The 14512-nt window shown below is 43.0% G+C and overlaps 1 protein-coding gene and 1 long non-coding RNA gene across 11 annotated transcripts in view; both read left to right on the top strand.

The window, feature by feature from the left end:
* The window catches only part of IGF2BP2 (insulin like growth factor 2 mRNA binding protein 2), a 163582-nt gene that overhangs the window by 80768 nt on the left and 68302 nt on the right, over nucleotides 1-14512 (top strand). The gene's annotated exons all lie outside the window — the stretch shown is intronic.
* On the top strand, nucleotides 42-7508 carry LOC145723501 (uncharacterized). Its single transcript, XR_014148617.1, has 3 exons — nucleotides 42-179; nucleotides 1415-1546; nucleotides 2310-7508. It is a non-coding gene; the product is annotated as an uncharacterized LOC145723501 (long non-coding RNA).

Raw genomic sequence — 14512 nt, 5'->3', positions numbered from 1 at the left:
TTTTTTTAGATTTTTTTGTTTGAGAGAGAGAGCAAGTGAGAGAGAGCACAAGCAGGGTGAAGGGCAGAGGGAGAAGCAGGCTCTCTGCTGAGCAGGGAGCCCAATGCGAGACTCGATCCTGGGACTCTGGGATCATGACCTGAGCTGAAGGCAGATGCTTAACTGACTGAGCCATCCAGGTACCCTTGTGAGCTTCATTATATCCTCCCTCAGTTCCTAGGTGAATAGAGGGAGGAGGCATCAGAACAAGGTATAGTGGAAGGAAAGGCAGAAGGAAGGGTAGAGGTGGGATGAACTACAGGATAAGAGATCATTGTGTGTTGGGGTGGGGGTGGGGATTAATAGGACAGTAGCAACATTCCAGAAAGAAGCTGTAACATCCTGAGCTATGTGAAAATTTTTCATAACTTATGCACATTGTATTGTCTGTGATGCTCACAGGGGATTATCTGACTCAACATCCTTTATTCCCACATTGCTCACATTAAATTTGAGGAAAAAAATCTTTTTCTCTAATTGAGTTATAAAGTCCCTGATCATGTAGCCATTCAGACTACAGCATTGCTTTTTAATTGGCTTTATATGCTCATCATTTTGCTAAAAGTTTCTTCTTCAGACCTGCTTCTTTAAAAGCATGTTGTTGTTTTAGAGAACTTATGATGCAGGTATCACAGAAGGAGGCCAGTGTCCTTACAGGGAAGGCCCTTGTGGTGTGGGGAGGTCACGGGGTGGCGGCGACGGGGGGGCTGGCCTGGAATTGGGTCTCTGTTTGACAATTTCAAGATTCATACCAATCTAACTAATAAAAGACTTGATAGTCAAAATGTCAGTTGAGTGACATACTGGGAAGCACTGAAAACCCTGCACTGTTCCTCTTGGCTGGCTAGGGTCTTCCGCTGGAGAGGTCAGGTTGCTATTGCAAAATGCCTTGGTGCATGATGGGGAGTTAATTAGCTTCATTAATTGAACAGACCTTTTTTGAGTTTCACTCTATGTGCCAAGTACTGAGCAAAATGCTGGAATTAAGACAAAATTCTAATTTTTAAGGCCTTACACTTCCATCAGAGAGCCGTGTAAGCAAATATTACAATCAAGTGCTTAGTGCCGTAAAGGGATATACTGGGTGCTTGGAGGCAGAAGGAAGAGGTGAGTGCCTACTGTACTAGAAGTCTCCTTCAAGGAGAGTAAGAGTTTCTCTGGACAAAAGAGAGAACGTGTACACTCTGGGAACTGCAAGGAGTTGAGAATGATCTTTACTGCTCATTGTCTTTAAGCCATAAAACCTGATGAGAAATTGAGTCCTTGAACCTTACTTGTGAAGAAGTCTATGAGATTCATGGTGGCTAGTCATGGTACCCTCACCTGGAAAATGATACAGCTGTACCATCTGCTCTTTGGGCTTCTCTTCTTCTAGATTCCATGCTGTACAGCAGTGGTTTTCAAACTTCTGGTCTCCGGACTTCTTTACGCTCCTACAAATTATTGAGGACTCCAAGGAACTTTTGATATTCACCATTTGTGAAGTAAAAACTAAGAAAGTTTGAAGGTATTTATTAATCCACTTAAGATAATACAGTAATTACATATTAATAGAAATAATGATTTCTTAGAAATAGCTATATTTTATAAGGCTAGAAAATTTAGTGAGAATATTGGCTTTTTGCAAATCTCTTTAATGCCTTGCTTAAGAGAAGGCATATACATTTGTATATCTGCTTCTGCATTCAGTCTGATATATTATTTTGGTTGAAATATATGAAGAAAATCTGGGCTCACCCAGATATGTAGTTGGAAAAAGAGTCTTTCAGTAGCCTTTTCAGATAATTATAGATATTCCTCTTTGATACTACATCAAAACTTGACAAGTAGTGGTTTCTTAAAGATTAGTTGCCATATAGTATCTGAAACCATACAAATGAACTTTAAGATTCTGTTACATTAGAATCTCTTACTAATGCAGAAATTTGTAATACCATACATTAGTTATTTAGAAAATACTGTATTATTCAGGTCTTCCAGATGTTGACGTTACATTATCAATTACAGTATCAAAAAATCAATCATTTGCTATCCTGACTGATCTCATCTCAGAAGTCTTAAATATTAGTAAGCTGCAAGCTCTTGATGGTAAAATACAAGTTTTCCCAAATCCTCATTTTTGCTTGAGAGGTCCTGTTTCATCATTAGCAGCATAAATACTATCAGTTGTTTTCTTTGAAGTCATAGGCTCCCTTCATTTATTTTCAAGAGTATGTCAGGTACCCAGTTCTGAATAGCTCTGGCTGCCTGTCAGTCTTTTTTTTTTTCAGGTAAAAATGGTATTTCCATGAAGAAAGCCCACAACTCCATCACAGAAGTTCCTTTCCTTGAGACAGCATCTTGAGTATATGCAAAAGTGCTTTATGTATACTTTGCGTTTTATCACACAATATTTTTTAAAAGATTTTATTTATTTATTTGACAGAGAGAGAGCGATCACAAGTAGGCAGAGAGGCAGGCAGAGGGAGAGGGAGAAGCAGGCTCCCCGCCGAGCAAGGAGCCCGATGCAGGACTCCATCCCAGGACCCTGAGATCATGACCTGAGCCGAAGGCAGATGCTTAACGACTGAGCCACCCAGGCACCCCTATCACACAATATTTTGGAAGACCAGTGCTCCAGGGTCAAGATTTTTAAAAATTAGTAATTTCTGCTGCTTATCAAGGACTCCCATTACTGAATGTGTACAGGTGAGAATACAATGACTACGGGTACATTTTAGTGCCATTGCCTTGATTTATGCGAAGGTTTCAGCAGTTTTAGCTATCATTGCTTTTGTACCATCTGTACAAATACCAACACAGTAGAAAAGGCAAATCATATTTTGGTATTATTAGGAAAATAGTTTTAGCCTTTGCAACTCCTGAAAGAGTCTTGGGGATCCCAAAGATCTGCAAATCACACCTAAACAATATATTTAATATATTTAACAATTATATATATATATAAATTATATATATAAACATATTTAATATGTTTAACTCATAACTGAGTTAAAACCCATATCCTAGAAAGGCTTATGCATTAGCTAACAATTCAGCAGGGGTTGGTTTACTTAATTAACCCAACACTCTTGCCAACCAAGTTAAGGCTCTGAGGGAATGGAGGAGGACAGTGCTTGATGAAGGGACGGAGGTGGGGAAACCCAAGAGCAGTGAGGGGTCCATTGGACAGCTAGCTCTCTGGGGAGGGGAGGAATGATACAACTTTTCCTCTCATACATTGGGATTGATCCTGGTCATGTCTTTATCCTTTGCAAATTGCACACATAGTTCAGGCATATGTAATGTGAGTGCCCCTCCCTGCACATTCTCCAGCTCCAAGGCACCGTCATCTCTGGAGGGTACAATAGACCTCATTAGTTCAGACCTGACTAATGTTGAACTTGTGACTATTGGAAGTAGGCGGTGCAATGCACAGAAAAGAATATGAGCTTTGCAATGAGGCATGTCAGGGCTCAAATCCTGGCTCTGTCATATACTAGCTGTATGGCCTTGGGCAAGGGGTGAACCTTTCTAGGCGTTGGTTTCGTCTCTGGGAAATGGGGCTGCCACTACCTCTGGAGGGGGTTGCAAATGTTAAATGAGATAGCTGATGGTAGGTACTCAGTAAATGCCTGTGACCTTGCACATGCCAGCTTCATTTATCTTAAACTCCATCACTGGTCATTTATAATAAAGCCCTGACTCCTGTTCAGTGTCATCCTTGGCTTTTTTGCTTTTATTAAGAAAGTGAGTTTTTGGAAAAAGTTAGATGCAGTACTGGAAGGATTGTTGGGATGCTGCTTCTCCAGGAATTTCAATAAATATTTCACAAAAGCATCTGGGGATGCCGGAAGTGCTCTGATCCAGAACCCTCTGCTCCAAAGGACTGCCCTTTTGTTCACCAGCTCAGCCTGGAAGTAGCCCAGTTACTGTTCAGTTCACCCCAGCCACTTTCATGCCATCTGCCCAAAGTGAAGAAGCAGAAGGAAGCCATGTGTGGAACAGTGGGCACACAGCCACCTCTCCAAGGTCCGCCCAACGGCCTCTTCCCTCCTGGTTGCCACCCAGACTGATTCTTCCCCAGTGCTTTGTCTCTCTGGCTGTGCTTAGAATCTTCACTGTTCCTGGAATTTCTCTAATTGTTTCTAGACTCTGGGTGGCTGCACCTTTTTTTTTCCCATAGCACCCTTGGTGAGTTTCAGAAAACCCTGTGGTCATTAATGAATCTATTTTCACAACCTCCCCAGAAACAAGTCTCTTCCGTGTTCTGGATCAAAGAACCTGTTACTGACACAAAAGGAACCCAGCCAACTGGCCTTCCCCCCATGGGAGGCAGGCCCCACTCTAATCTTGCCTTGGCTTTTGACTTGCTGTGTGGCCTTTGTTTCCTCATCCAATGATAATATCTACCTCACAGGAATATTGTGAAGCTGAATAGATGCTAAGAACTGTTCCTCTTCGAGGCTGAAAGATCGGTATCACATCTACTACAGTGCCAGAGGACTCAAAGCACCTTATAGGAGTCTAATTTTTCCCTTATTTGGTTGAGGTAGGTTAGTGGCAGGTGTTCCCGTGCCCACATTGTACCCTTGCAAATGTGCCTTTCACCATCTCATTTCAACACTTCCTATTCACTTCCTCTTTGCAGGCTCACAGGAAATTGTCTATCTGAATGGAGACTAAAGACTGATGGGCTAAGTAGGCTTTGTGTCATTTCACTCTTCAGTTTGTGTGTTTGATTCCACTTGTGGTCGGGGGTGGAAATGTTCTCCTCTGATCCTGCGTCCTTTCCCAGTCTCCTTTTTGGTTCCAGTCCCTTTTCTCAGTACTTTATCCTTTGACCTCTTGGCAGCATTTGGCATGAATAATGATCACTTTTTCCAGAACTTGTTGGTGATATTATACCCCCAGAATTCTGCCTCTGTGACTTACCAAACCTGATCCCTCTCATCTATTGTTCCTCTAATAAAGGCTGAGGTTAAAACCTTTTCTCAGCATGATCTCAGAGGTAATCTCATCTATTTTCAAGGTTTTAACCAAAACCAGTGTTCCGCTTCTGATCCTGAATTTCTTCTTGTTTGACGTTTCTTAGATCCTCCTAACATCATGCAGATTCAGTATGTTCAGTATATTTAGAATGGAATTGACTTTCTCTTCTCTACACACCAGAAATCAGTCCCTCTTCTGGATGAACTTAATTCTGTCAGGGCTTCCACCATTAATTCAAATGTTGGAGTCATTTGAACTCTCTTTTTCTCAACCCCTACATTTAATCTGTCCCCTGTAAAGACTCTCTCTGCCCCAATTTTTAGGTTTGAGTCCTATAAAACCTGCCATATTGTATCAGTGGTTCCCTGCGGGTCTCTCTGCCACCAGTGTCAACCCATTGCAGTCAGGTTAGCCTTCTGGCGAACAACACTTTCAAGCCTTTCCAGTCCCTCTGCTGACTTAAAGCAATTGTAATGATTAACTGTTGCAGTGTAACAAATCCAAACTGAGTGGCATAAACTAGCCACCATTTTTTTTAGACTCACAGATTGTCTGGATTAGGAATTTGGAAAGGGCACAGTGGGTCGGCTTGTCTCTGCTCTGTGATGTCTGGGCCCTCTGCTGGAAAGATTCAGAGCTGGGGTGTGACTTGACATCTGTCACATCTTTGACAATCTGATGCTGGCTGTTGGCTGGGCCCTCAGCTGGAGCTGTCAGCTGGAACAGTGGTCTCTCCATGTGGTTGCTTGTGCTTCCTCACAGCATGGTGACTGGGTTCCAAGAGCAAGCATTCATAAAAGAGGCAGGGTATGATCTAGCTTCAGAAGCTCTACACTGTCACTTTTGCCGTGGTCACAAGCCTGACCAGATTCAAGGGAGGGAGCATAGAATACCATCTTTCAGTGGGAGAAGTGTCAAAGTCACATCACAAGAGCATGTGGATAATTTTGTTGCTATCATCTTTGGAAAATACAGGTTAAAGAAGCTTGTCAAGGGTCTTCCAATTAGTAAACAGTTGGGTGGGGTTTGAACATAGAACCTTTGACTGCAATCTTAACCTCCATAGTGTCTCCACTTAATCAGGGCAAAAGCACAGGTACAGAAAGAGATGGGGGGAAAAAAATGATAGCAGTTATAAAAACTTACTAGGAATTATTTTTAAATTCTGATCTCCCCTTGTCCAGTTGCAGTCCTGCAAGGTTCACAACTCAAGGGAAGGAAGACTCTTGTTGGCAGATAGCTCAAGCCAGCTTAGTCCTTGGACCACACTGGCCCCTGTGGACAAGAGCCCAGGGAATGATCTCAGTGAATGTCTCTATGTCTGCCTCTTCGGGCCTCGGCTGGGCTGTTTTGCTCATGTGCTTTCCAGGAAGCTTGCTTTCTCTTCTCTTCTCTCCATCTGTTCATTCCTTCCTGGTTCTGGTACCCACTTAGACCTCCCTGCCTCTTCCATGTTTGCTTTGACCTCATCCTCATTGCAGCCCCACTGAGAGTTAGAGATTTGTCTCAGCATGGTTTGGCTTTTCACTGGAGTTGGCTCCTCTGGCTTCTCTGGGGTTACTCAGGCTGAACCTGCTTTCCTGGGGTTTCCTTCCAACCTTGTTCATGCTGTTTTATCTGCAAGATGAATGTCCTTTCCTCCCCTTCTTTACGTGAATAATGCCTATGCTTTCTCCAGGGTTCAAGTCAGGTTCCGACACCCCTCTCCCTTATGGCTGGTTGTGGCCTCTCCTCAGAGCTCCCAGAGTTTCTTGTACATTCTTCTGGAATGGTTTTTACACCATTCTGTACTTACCTGTTGTTTCATTCCATGTGACACTTATTACTTCCAGCAGGGAAGAAACTGGAGCCCTCCAGTTCATTGTTCATCGTGGAGCCCTCCATGCCTGTTCAGGGCTGGGCATATCAAAGACACTCAGATCCTCCTGAGGTGGTTGATGTGTGCCTGGAATACTAGTGCTTGCTCATGTCTATTAATGGATAGACTGGGGTGGGTGCTGCCAACAGAGTTATTGGGGTGGGAAGAAGATTCAAGGATCTTGAGACTGAGATAAGGCTTCTCATCCAAAAAACTATTGTGTGTCTTTGGACAAATCACTTCTCTGGGATGTAGTCTTTTATTTATGAAATGAAAGGATTTCTCTAAGGACCTTCCCAGCCTTAATACTCTATAAAGATAACTTTATCTGATAAGCTTTTGACTATACACTGCCATGGAGCTAAGTAGTGAGTTCTGAGTATTGGAAATATGACCCAATATCATTACTTCCTAAGGATAGGGTTTAGATATTTGCACAATTTTGATTGTGTCCCTGGTGGGGGACTGTGGTTAGCTGGATTTGATAGAGTCATAAACACGTCCGCAGTCTATAAACCCTGTTCCTTCCCCATGTAAACCTCAGTGGATCCTAAATCTCATGACTTGTAAGTCTCCATTGAACTTAATGTCTTCTCTCCAGTTTAGCCAATAAGAAACATTTCAACAATTTTCAACTCTTAATTAGCAAAGCAAGACAAAAGTACATATCCCTTTGGAAACAAGACAAAACAGTTTTTTATGCTAACAGTTTTCCCTTATAATGAAGTCTGCTCTTGAAAGCACCCTAATATAGTAGGTTCTTATGACTCAATTATAATTACATACATATATAACATATACATAATAATTATATATAATTATGTATATGTAAATGTATGTGTGTTGATGTATATGTATATACATATACAACTGATCCTTTAACAACAGTTTGAACTTCATAGGTCTGTTTATATGCTTATATGCAGATTTTTTACAGTACTGTAAATGTATTTTCAGTTCCTTATGATTTTCTTAATATTTTTTCTTTCTCTTAATTATAAGAATACAGTGTATAATACATATAAATACAAAATCTGTGTTTATCACCTGTTTATGTTATCAATAAGGGTTCCATTCAACAGTAAGCTATTAGTAGTTAAATTTTGGTGAGTCAAAAATTATATGCAGATTTTTGGGGCACCTGGGTGGCACATCTGTTAAGCCTGTGATTCTTGGTTTCAGCTCAGGTCATGATATCATAGGTCATTAGATGGAGCCCTGCATCTGGCTCTCCGCTCAGCATGGAGTTGTTTCTCTCTGCCCCTCCCCTGCACATGCACATGCCCTCTCTCTCCCTCTCTCAAATAAGATTTTATTTATTTGAGAGAGAGTGCGTGAGTACAAGCGGGGAGAGGGGCAGAGGGAGAGGGAGAAGCAGACTCCCTGCTCAGCAGGGAGCCCGATGCGGGGCTCTATCCCAGGACCTTGAGGTGATGACCTGAGCCGAAGGCAGACGCTTAACTGACTGAGCCACCCAGGCACCCCTCAAATAAATAAATATTTAAAAAAAGAAGTTCTAAGCAGATTTTTGACTGTATGAGGTGGGGGTTCAGCACCCTTAATCCCTTGTTGTTCAAGGGTCTGCTGTATTTACATAATTACACAGCATAGGGCCTGAAGTCTCCACTCAACCAGCCCTGATGTAAAGAGGCCACATAATTTTCCAGTGAACTTACACTGAGTACAGCTGAGGGTCATTTCCTGGAGTCTCTGTGTAGCCTCCACCAAACTGATCATTCTTAGTTTGTTTATCCCAGTCTGGATCATACAAGCCTCTTACTTTACTTCTCTTCTCCACCCTCCCACTGTGTTACCTATTTCCAAGCTCAGTATACCTCCTCCAGAAAGCACAAAATGGCATAAAATTGAAAACTTAAATCTGTCAGTGTTGCCTCTCATTCAAGTTTCATTTCAAGTTGAAGTGTGAAGGAAGTGGTAAAGGAAGGTGGTAGTGTAATAAGAAGTGATTCAGTTCTTATTACAATCCCTTCTTTAGTTTTTGAAAATAACCCATGAAGCTGCATTACTCTTATCTTGTATCTTGCTCCTGTGGCATGTCCTGACAGTGATTTCCTCTTCTTGTGCCTCAGTTTCACCCCCTACAAAATGGGGATAAACAAACACTGCCACCTGGAAGTTTCTAAGGGCTGCCAAGGAGGCTGGTTAGTGGTGAGTGAATGATTGGTAAATAGAAGGCATTATCTGCCACCCAGAAGAAAAGCGCTTCACAAATAGACTGAAAGACTGCCCTGACTTGCCAAAGGGGCATTCTTTGTAAGCAGGAAGAGTCAGGAAGGAAGCTAACGTGGGTAAATTCTCCCCAGGGTCTGTTGGTCCTGATGACAGGGAACTCACAAGGTGGGTGTTCATGTCTTTTCACATGAAGGTGAGGGGGGTGGTGGACAGACAGGGAGGAAGATGTACCTGGTCAGGTACATGAGAGACCTACTTGAGGTTTTGGGTTTTTTTTTGTGAGAGAGAGTGAGAGGAGAGAGAAAGCAAGGAGTGGGGAGGGGCAGAGGGCAAGGAAAGAGAGAATCTTAAGTAGGCTCCACACCCAGCATAGAGCCCGATGTGGGGCTCGATCTCACGATGCTGAGATCATGACCTGAGCCAAAATCTAGAGTCAGATGCTCAACCAGCTGAGCCACCCAGACGCTCCCAAGGTTTTTGTTTTGTTGTTGTTGTTGTTGTTGTTGTTTTAAAAGATTTTATTTATTTGTCAGAAAGAGAGAGAGCACAAGTAGGGAGCAGGCAGAGGGAGAAGCAGGCTCCCTGCTGAGCAAGGAACCTGATGCGGGACTCAATCCCAGGACCCCGGGATCATGACCTGAGCTGAAGGCAGATGCTTAACCAACTGAGCCACCCAGGCATCCCATGCCCTGAGGTTTTGATTGTCAACAGCATTTTATTAGTGGGAAGGAAACCAGCATGAAAGTATAGTTTTTAGAGAAAGAATTCATTTCCAATAAAATGTATTGTTCATTAGCTGAGGTGAGCAGGTAACAAAATTAAATAAGATACAAGAAAAAACCCACTTGGAAGGAGAAGAGTATGAGCCTATCCCTTCAGATGTGATATTAACTGGTTAAAATTTACACATTAATTTTTTATTTCAAATAAGATACCTGGGCTATTTTGCTCTCTTGATAGTACATGGTACATAGGAAGTGGCATTTGGGAATGCTTTGTGGCCTCTGCTCACTTACATATGCACGTGTGTGTGTGTGTGTACATGTGTGTACACATACACATATAGCTTCTAGATGTTGTAGGTGAACTTTCTTTTCCTTAACTAGACTACCCTGGGAGTGATTTGCCATCGCTGTATCAGCTGCACTTTGATGTGGCTTGACTGTAGACTACCTTCTCAGTCTACAGTTTGGTTTCAGAATTAGCTTCTGATCATGCAGAACATGCTCCCAGCCCTGCCACGTAGTCCAGGGTGAGCAGTTCTATAGTTCTAAGCTGGTTTCCTTTTCTGCAAAATGAAGTTATTCTGAGATTTGAAAGTTAGGTTCTTCAGAACCCTTTTGTGAATATCACCTGAAAAATCTCAGTCTCAACAATGGGGTGGGTGAAGTAGCTTCAGCAGCATGCCTTCTGAGAGACCTGTCTGTGTCCTCTCACATCATGTAGGTAAGAGCTGCTGTGAACAACATGCTAAATTTCTGGTGGTTTGCTGGAGAAGGCTCGTTCTGCTCACCAGAGCCAATTATGAGCATCTCTTTCCAACTTCCACTTGGTGACGTCATGTTAGTGGATTTAAATGAGCTATGCTAAGAGTATTTGCACCACAGAAATTGGCAGAACTACAAATTACCGCCTTCCCCACCAGCCTAGCCCCTGCAAGTTTATGCCCTAGTGGCTCTTGGATCCAGTACAGCTTGCTTCTCTCATTTGAATTTGTCTCTAACAGAGCCCACTTATTTGTACTCCAGCCTTTACACCCCAGTGAGCACTCCTGGTCACTCCAAAGTCATCACTGTCTTGTTTCTGTTTAACTCATAGAAATGTCCTTGCAAGGAGATGAGGCACTAGTGTAGACATATTATTAAGACTTTTATTCTAGCAGACCCGATCCGTTTTGTCTTTTATATTATTGTCACCCGAAGATAGGTAGTATTTTACTGTATTGTAGAGCCTTGTCATCCCCCACTCTCTGCCTCACAAATAACTGGAATTACAAATGACTGCCCTGCTCAAATGCCTGTAGTTGATCTCCCATAGCCTCCCGTATTAGTGCAAACTCCTCACCCACAGAAATAAGGCCTCTGCACTTATCCCAAATTAGTATTCATCTGTCTCCTCATTAGGTGTACCCCGTTGGCCCTTGCCCAAATACAGGCTGTTATTTCCTCTCCCCACCCAAGGTCATGTGTGACCATCACAATCATCATGGTTCACACGCAATACCACCCGCCAAGGCATGATTGGGGTCCCTGGTTTCCCAAGGATGTGGCTCCTTTACGTTGCAAAGGGCAGCAACTTGGGAAGGTCCGGGAAGCCCAGAACAGCTCATCACAGAGGTGGTTTTTGACTCCAAAAGATGCAAAACCATTATCTCTGGTGTGACCTTGCCCCTTGTTCATCTTCCCTGCTTGTCAAGTTTTCATCATGGCTTTGCTCTTCCCCTCTTTCTGCTTCAGTTTTCCATTCAGATTTCTTCCTTCCTATCTATCTGCCAGTTCCAGGGGGCAGTTTCTGACCTAATTTCTGGCAGAGTTATTGCTTTGACTCTTGAACTACACTCACGTTCTCCATTGGCTCTGATATACAATACCTACCCTCCCAAGTGCAAGGGTCAGGTTTTTTGTTTGTTTGTTTGTTTGTGGGGTTTTTTGATGAAGATAGTAAATGTATTGGGCTTTGTGGCATAAGTCTGTCATAGCTACTCAATGCTGACATTGTAGTGACAATATGTGTGTAAACAATACATTTCTATAAAACTTTATTTACAAAAACAGGATTCAGCCTAGATGTAGCCAACCAGCCAAGTTTGGTGATCCCCTACTCTAGTCAAACACTTGTTAATATCCACTTCTCACACCTGTTCATCTAACTGCCAGCCTAAATATGTGATATTCATTCATGTAGTCAATGCAAGAGATCATGTCTGGGACATGTCCAACTGGGAATCCTGCAGCCTCAGAGTTGAGGGTTCTAGAGAATACTACTTGTTCTATTTACTCTGCCCATGAAGGAGTACTAATTTGGAACTGGGGAGAAGCACTTGTATTCTGAGGGCCAGTGTGACGTAGAACAGCATGTCCCAAATTTCAGCCATCAGTGTACTTATTCCATGTTTTCTGCCATATCTTCACCACCTGAACCATTAACTTTTTTATTGCCCTTTAAAGTGATTCCCCCTTTAAAAAACTTAACTCAGAGGCACTTGGCTGGCTCAGTCAGTAAAGTATGCTACTCTTGATCTTGGGGTCATGATTCAAGCCCCACATTGGGTGTAGAGCTTACTTAAACAAAAAAACTTACTGTAAGTTTAATTTAAAAAGAAACTTTATATCATTTATGTAAATGGAAAACCAGTACCATTTGCAATAAATAGAAAGTAACCATAAAAAATAAAGTATACTGTGAACAAAGTGTTATTAAATTCTAGGTACTGTTGCTTGTTGAAAGGTTCTCCTTTCAACATGAGCTCCTTTTTTAAAGAGGGAGAAGGATTAGTATTGATGAGGTATTAAAAACTGTCCAGCCACAGCCTGAGACTTTTTCCTTGATGTACAAAGAAATATTAGAAAATAAGTGAAATGTGATACATTGTTTTTATTGCTGAATTTGCTCACCTCCTGCAGTCATCACATGGAACTATGTATGTCTCGTGTGCCACCTAAAAACACTACCAGAATGGAAGGACTAGTGATGTGGGCGTCAGATCTGTGTTCAGATTCCTGGCTTCACCTTAGATTCTCCAAGTGCAAAGTGCAAGCAGTTAATACTTCACCTTCATTCATGCAAGATAGGAGCCAGGTATTGACTGTCTGGGTCAGTGGCAGTGTGGGGCTCTTTTAGGCACTGTGTCTAGTGTTCGTAGGGTACCCCACACAATGCCTGTCCCTCACATAGGCACTGTTGTTGTCCTTGGAATGCCTGTGAGTCCACAGTCTCTCTTATAGTTCTTACAGTAATATCTGTGAAATTTCTATAACTGACCCTATCCCATCACAGCTGAGGGACCTTGGGCAAGTTACTTACATTCTCTGCCGGCCTGCTGGCCAGTGTGAGACTCAAATGAGGGGGCGTGTGTAAAAATGCTTTGCAGCGGTGAAGGCTGCACCAGGTTTATCCTTGACAGTACCTCGGATGGTAGGTTTTGGTGTCCTGTCTTCCTTGCCTCCCGGACTGGTTCCTGGAAGGCAGAGACTGTAGTGGGAGCCTTCTATCTACATCACCCCTTTGCATTTACAACTTGTGCAAAACTGTCAGTGAAAGGAATGGAAAATGTAATTCCTGTTCATTCTCACTTCCTTTTCTACCTCCCAAGACCGGAGCTTTTGGCCTTACAATCTCTAATGAATCTCAGTAGTCCCTCCTTCCCATGTGGAAAATACTGGTGTGGTAGATGAGGCTGTGGCCATTGGTGTGGGCCTGGGATGAAAATGTGTCTACTTGTCCGCGGCCGGTGCTGCTTGGGTCTGTGTGTGTCACCTCCCACAGTCCCATTCTGCACCATTTGCCCTTTAGCTGGTTAATTCTCTGCCATTTCAAAGCTCACTCTCCACCTCCTGTGATCCTGCTGATTCACAGTCTTCCCTTTAGAACTTTTGTTTGTTACAGATGTTTTTACAAGTTCTTAGCCATGGGGTTCTTTTCTTCTAGCCTTTACAAACCATTTTTCTTGGCTCACAGATTAAAGTCTGTCTATCTGTGTCATTGAATGAAGATTTCTAAGACTTCTCTGAGTCCTATTCTCAGAATAAACCACTCACAGCATAGAAATTCTTCCTTCAAAGGTTGTTTTTTGTTTTGTTTTGTTTTGTTTTGTTTTGTTTTGCCTGGACAACTTAGTTCTTGTACAGATTTCTATGGGTGGAAGAGACATCTGTTGTGTCCTTGAGGGAAGGCGGCAGGCAGGACTAGAGAATTCTTGACACTGAGCAGGTTTGTAGAAAAAGGCCATCTGGCCCCAAGAAATGAAGTAGCCTGCCACAGTCACATATCGAGGTGGTGGCCTCATGCTCAGCAGTCCTGGTGCCTCACCTCTCTGCCTATGACCTCCCAATAAACTGGGGTCTCAAGCCCTGAGGGAATGAGCTTTCTCTCAGGGCTCTCTGACCCTCAAAGGGCAGCAAGGAACCTGGTCAGAGACAGAGTGGCCTCTCCTCATTCCAGTGACCTGGCCTGACGAAAATGGGATGAATTGAGAGGCCCGATGACATGGGCTTACAGGGCGGCTACTCCTGCTATCTGCTCACTTGTTTACAGTCATCCCTCGAGCATGGAAAGTGCTAGCTGGTGGGATGAAGAAATCACAGGGAGCAGAGTCTGGCTGGGCAGTAGAGATGTAAATAGAGGGTTGTGATAAGTGCAACAAAGAAGGCTGTGGGAGTACTGACCTTGCCAGGATAGGCACCCTCCCCCCAGCGAAGGTGAAATTTTGATCCTGGCACCTGATGGTCACCA

This window comes from Leptonychotes weddellii, chromosome 1 (assembly GCF_054177405.1).
Source record: "Leptonychotes weddellii isolate Sample4059 chromosome 1, ASM5417740v2, whole genome shotgun sequence".
Lineage (NCBI taxonomy): Eukaryota > Metazoa > Chordata > Mammalia > Carnivora > Phocidae > Leptonychotes > Leptonychotes weddellii.
Note: the sequence above shows the minus strand (reverse complement) of the source record. Positions and strands in the feature narration are given on the sequence as shown.